The sequence below is a fragment of the Bufo gargarizans genome, chromosome 4 (genome assembly GCF_014858855.1).
Source record: "Bufo gargarizans isolate SCDJY-AF-19 chromosome 4, ASM1485885v1, whole genome shotgun sequence".
NCBI lineage: Eukaryota > Metazoa > Chordata > Amphibia > Anura > Bufonidae > Bufo > Bufo gargarizans.
In genome coordinates this window covers 129115083-129121082 of record NC_058083.1, presented here as the reverse complement: position 1 = coordinate 129121082, position 6000 = coordinate 129115083, and positions in this window count along the sequence as shown.

Here is a 6000-nt window from a genome sequence, read left to right as displayed (position 1 = left end):
AGGCTGTTATGAAAAAGTTAAATACCTATATTTATTTCAGCCATGCTCCAAACATATTGCATATTGTCACTTCAGACTCAGAAATTGAGAATTTGAATTGATTTTAAGGCATTTAATTGCTATTAATGGGTAGTGATGAGCAGCATAGGCAACATTTGTTTTCGCAATATTTCGCTAATTTTTGGCCTAACATTCGCCATAAATTTACAAATTCTAGAATTTGTGATCTCCAGTCAGTATTTTCTTGATTGCAAAAATTGTCAATGTAATATGAGCATATCGCGCACGCAATACAGGCGTGGCTCACTTTTGCTACATTTTTCAAGCTGCTAGAAGTTTCCTGAGACTGGAGAAAATGCACAGTACAGTAATTTCAATACAATAATAGCACATAATCATAGAGTTTGGGTCCGCACTGAAGGTGCTTTAAGTAGAGGTCATTTCACACACAATCCCTATGGTGGGCACATATTTTTGACGGAATATGTCTACATCTTCGGAGACCCTTCTTGTAATGGATTCCATTCCGGAGACAATTGGTCTCCCAGGGGGGTTTTCAGGATCCTTATGTATTTTCGGCAGAAAATAAATAACTGGTGTATTGGGATGTGCATTATTTAAATTATCATATTCTTTCTTATCTAGGATTCCTTGTTTTAACCTTCTATCTAGTAGCTTTTTCAGTTCCCTTTTATATTCAATTACAGGATTTCCTTTCAATATTTAATATGTGGTATGATCACTCAGTATTTTTAACATCCCCTGTTCATAACTATTTCTATCAAATACCACTATCCCACTCCCTTTGTCCGCTGGCTTTATGACTATTTTGTCATTTTCTTCCAAACCTCTCAGGGCCTCCCGTTCTTTCCTATTTAGGTTTGTCTTCTTCTCACCTTCAATAACTGTTTTAAAGAATGAGCATTGTTAAGTTTTATATATTTTCTATATATTTTTAGTTTTATATATTCACCGCTATTAATAAAATGTAAGAGATTGTGGTTTTAAAAATATACAGAAATTGTTAAAATGCCAAAAAGGTATCGATATCTAATCCCCAATCTTCTGGGGGTTGGGAAGTAGATGTGAAAATGTGATCAGGGTGACAGAGTAATAAATACCGCCCTAATGAAAGCAAAAAATGTGACGCCCCAGACGAAGCAGGTAGCGAAACCCAGGTCGGGCAAGAATACTACTTTTTTATGTGCAATGTCAAAAGAACAGATAAGTAGAATAAAATACTGAGAATTGCTTTACTTGCGTGTCTGCATTATGTGTTTTTCCTTTTGAAGTGATAACAAATGTTTCTGCTGTCCGTTGCTTCAGAGATCGAGGGGGCTGAAGCCAGTTATTGAGGAAACGGCCTCTGGAAAAGGGATTGTGTGTGAACTGACCTCTACTTAAAGCACCTTCAGCATGGACCCAAACTCTATTTGTATGTGTTACTATTATAGGGAGAACGGACCTACTCCCTGATTCTCGGACTGCAGCTTTTTATTAGCTTTAGGAACTGCACACAAAACGCTCTTTTTAGAAGTAATTCCTATTACACTACCTAACACCCTACACTGGAACTATCTACACTGTATCACTATCTAACCTACACTGACTATCTCCCACTAACTATCTGTATTATATATATATATATATATATATATATATATATATGAGCTAACTATCTAATGTAATTGAATAAGGATCCAGATGAAAGCACAGAGCACAACAATGTCACTGCTCTCTCTCTCTCTCAAAACTGCAAAAAACAGCATAAAATGGCTGCTATAGAGTTTCTTATATAGTAAGGGGTAAGCAATTTTCCTATTGGTTGGAAACATCCTTAGGGATGTTGCTAAGCTCAGACAAAGATATTGCAGCCTTGTCATTGACCCACAAGCAAGAAGCAGGAGGGTACTGGTGAAAAAAAATCTAGAATATTCACTATTACGAAGAATTAGCACTATAGTCTACATGTTCTCAAATGAGTCTACATGTTCTCAAAAAGTGCTGACATCAGTGACAAAAATTTGTGATTGGAATATTCGCGCTCAACACTATTAATGGGATTAATTCACTAATACAATTTATTTTTATATTATGAGTGACCCAGGGATCAACTGATTGCATGGGGTCCTTCTTCAGAAATTGTCAAAGCTCAAGCAGCTGTAGCCACAGCAGTGGAAATGTAGTACTACATATAAATTTGAATTGCCAACCATGTAACACATTGATTGCAGTTAGAGAGGGAACCTCTCTATTTAGTCCATGTGCCCTAATAGCTCATATATAAAATGGGTTTCACTGATGGAATTTAGGAATTAAAGGGTTTTCAGAGACTTAAATACTGATGAGCTATCCTCTAGATAGGTCTTCAGTATTAGATCACTATGGGTATGACACCCAGGACATCCGCTGATCATCTGTTTGAGATAAGTGACACTTGCAGTAGGGGCGCGGCATTCGGACTGCTTTTCCTAGGCCAAGGATGGGCAAACTGCAGCTTTCCAGCTGTTGCAAAACTACAACTCCCAGCATGCCCAGTCTGCCTACAGCTATCAGCCTACAGCAGGGCATGATGGGATTTGGTGTTTTACAACAGCTGGAGAGCCGCAGTTTGCCCATCACTGCCCTAGGCCATTGAAGTGAATGAGGCTAAACTGCCAAACCAAGTGCAATTGTCGGGTTTGGGGTGGCACCAACGCTACACTGGGTCCCCTGGACACCGCATATTGCTGCTCTACAGAAGGGATGATAAGGTGTTGTGCACCCCAATGGGAAATAAGTCCAGAGAGTCAGGGTCTGCAGTTAACCAGTACCTGAGCTAGCTGTCCCTCTCTCTCAGAAGGCTTGTACCCTGCACATAGAATTGAGGCTCACTGTCTGTAGGTCAGTAGTCAGGTTGGCTCCTTGATCACATGGCTGATGACCCATGGTCTGTGGCTCAGCATCCCCATCCCAGCGTGTTCTTCTGGTCACTCATGCAGAACTGGTCCCTAACTGCTGAACACTAGGGGGTCGGACAGCTCTCCTTATATACCATTTCTAGCTAGACTGGAACCTTCTACTGGGAGTTGTAGAGTGGAGAAACTCAACAAAAACAATTACAAAGGTACAACTCCTGTCTGGAATAGACTTACATTAGAGCTTCAATGATACTATTTAGCAATGACACAGCAAAAACTAATTTCCAGACAAAACAACATGGCTAAAACCAGACATTGAAAAGGTCAGTCTGCCTGATTTTGGTGGTAAACAAGTCTGACTTTTTCCCTCCAAAACATGCTCTTCTTTATGGCAGCTGTGGAAAATGATCCCAAAAGTCTCTCAGTATTCATTAACCCTTTCCACAGAGCCTAGCAAATATAGTGCAAATGAAGGATATACAGTAGATGAACATACATATAAAATGCAGTAACACTGTAATAAACAGAATTAGTGATGAGAGGAAGGAGCAATATTCAAATTTGCAATATTTAGTGAATATTTTGTAGAATATTCATCATATATTCGCAAATTCGAGAATTCAAGATTATATTCTTGATTGCGAAAATCGGCAATGTAATATTCCCATAATGCGCCCGAAATACAGGTGTAGGTCACTTATGCTACATTTTTCAAGCTGGTATGTTTCCTGAGACTGGAGAAAATGGTTGGCATGGCAGAACATTAGAATAGCTTTATATGCAGATTGAGTGCTCCAATATATTTGCGCTTGAGAATTTTCAGCAATAGTAAGGGATAGGCAACATTTCTATTGGTTGCTAGTGATGTTGCAAAGCTATGACAAATCACGGAAATATATAAAATGATAATGAATGTTACGGATGTACATGGCAACATTTATACAGTGTGGTAAGGTGCAGGGTACCGTAATGGATGGCAGAAACATGTCACCGAGGTCCCTGGCCTTGGTGAGGTATGAGCCGGATTTTGTGTGTTAACAGCAGAAGCAGTTGACGCCTTTAATACTTAGAATGGCTACAAAGCCAATCCGGGCCGGCTGTTATTGGGATTTTTCTGTTTGAGCAAGTGTGAAATAAACGTTCTTTTGCTTCATTACCTGGACTCCATTTGTCTCTATACTGCACCCGCACCCCTGTCTACTGGAGTAATTACCCACATTTGGTGGAGGATGCAGGCTGGGGCAATGAGGCTGGCCTGAGGGCCGGGAAGGTTTTGTTTTGCCTTAAACGCCGGTGGATGTCATACATTAAGCCGGCATAGCTGAGTTCCCTGACAAGATGGAGGCTTTTGTAAAAGCCCTTGTGGAGGCTAACCTGCAGCAGCGGGAGGCGAACAAACAGCAGCAAGAAACGAACCAGCTGCTGTTACATGTAATGCCGTTGAAAGTAGCAGGAGCAGCCCCGAGCACTTTTGATGCCAGGAAATCGGTTCTAGCCGCCATCCCTAAGATAGGTTTCTCTGACAATGTCGAGACCTACCTGGCGGTGTTTAAGAAAGTCGCCATCCGGGAGAAGTTGCCCCTAAACCAATGGGCTGAGATTCTCGCTCCATTCCTGTCGTCTGGACCCCAGCAGGTTTTCGTCGATCTGCCCGAGGACCAAGCGGCTAATTACCAGGTTGTCAAGGGTAAGATATTGCCCAGACTGGGGATGAACATTTTGGTACGGGCTAAGCGGGTGCATCAGTGGGAGTTTAATCCAACTGAACCTGCCAGACCCCAGTACTATGACTTGTTGCATCGTTTACAAAAATGGCTGCAGCCAGAGACACTGATCCCCGCTGCTATGCTGGACCGGTTGTTGGCTGACATCTTCTGGAGGGCAATGCCATACACTCTTCAACACTGGGTAGACCAGGTATCGCCGTGTAACGCCCTAGAGATGGTGGACCTCGTGGAGCATTGAGGCCACTAAAAATATACAAGGGGGTTCTTTTGGGAGGTGGCCGGTTAAAGCCAGGAAAGCCCCGCCTTTGACCCGACGGCCGATTCCAAAGCCTGCTCGGGACGTGCCCCCCGCAGACCCGGCTCCCATTATCTGCTGGCGGTGCCAGGAACCGGTTCACATAAGAGCTGGCTGTCCCCGTCAAGATGAACCCATGGACACCAACTATTTCTATTGGCAGTCGTTGTATGCCAGGAGATTCTGTGCAGCCGGTGCCCGTGAGACCTTAGACACAAGCCACCTGTGCCAAGTGAAGGTGGGAAATACTTTGTAGGTGGTGCTGCTGGACTCTGGGAGCCTGGTGACACTAGTTAGTGCTGCCCTCGTGCTGCCCGCCGAGTACACGAGTCAAAAGGTGGGGGTGGTATGTATTCATATGGATTTGAAAGATTATCCCACCGCCCAGGTGACCTTGTCCACGGTGGCTGGCAAGTGGACTCACGAGGTGGCTATAGCAACCACCCTCCCACACAAACTAGTAATAGGGAGAGACTTCCCTGGTTTCCCGTCCCTGTTGCCAGAGGTTAAATGTGATGATACACACAGGTCAGGGGTAGCACCACCAGAGTGGCCCTGCTCAGGGGGGAACCCAGAGCCCTGGGAACCTGATGCTGAAGGGCCCGCAGTGGGGGTGTCCACCTCTGAGGAGGAGGAGACAACCCCACTAAATGTGATGGTGGGAGACGTGGAGGAATTGCCACCAGAACCAGAGTTGGCAGACCTCAACGTCTCTGGTGAAAATGTTGGTACTGCACAGCACCGGAATCCCACCCTGACTCGGCCCTGGGAAAATGTGGTGATAGTAGAGGGTGAGCCGCAACAACCGCGGGCAGAATCTATGTTTCCCCGGTTTGTCATTCACCAAGAATTGCTATACCGGGAAAATCAGTTACGGGGGAAGCAAATTGAACAGTTGGTGGTGCCCAAGCCTTACCGTAAGCTCGTATTAGAATTAGCCCACCAACATGTTCTTGGGGGTCACCTGGGCCAGCAGAAAACACAGGACTGAGTTCTACAGCGGTTTTACTGCCCCAGTGTGTTTAAAGATGTGGCACAGTATTGTGAGTCTTGCTCAACTTGCCAGATTACTAGCCCC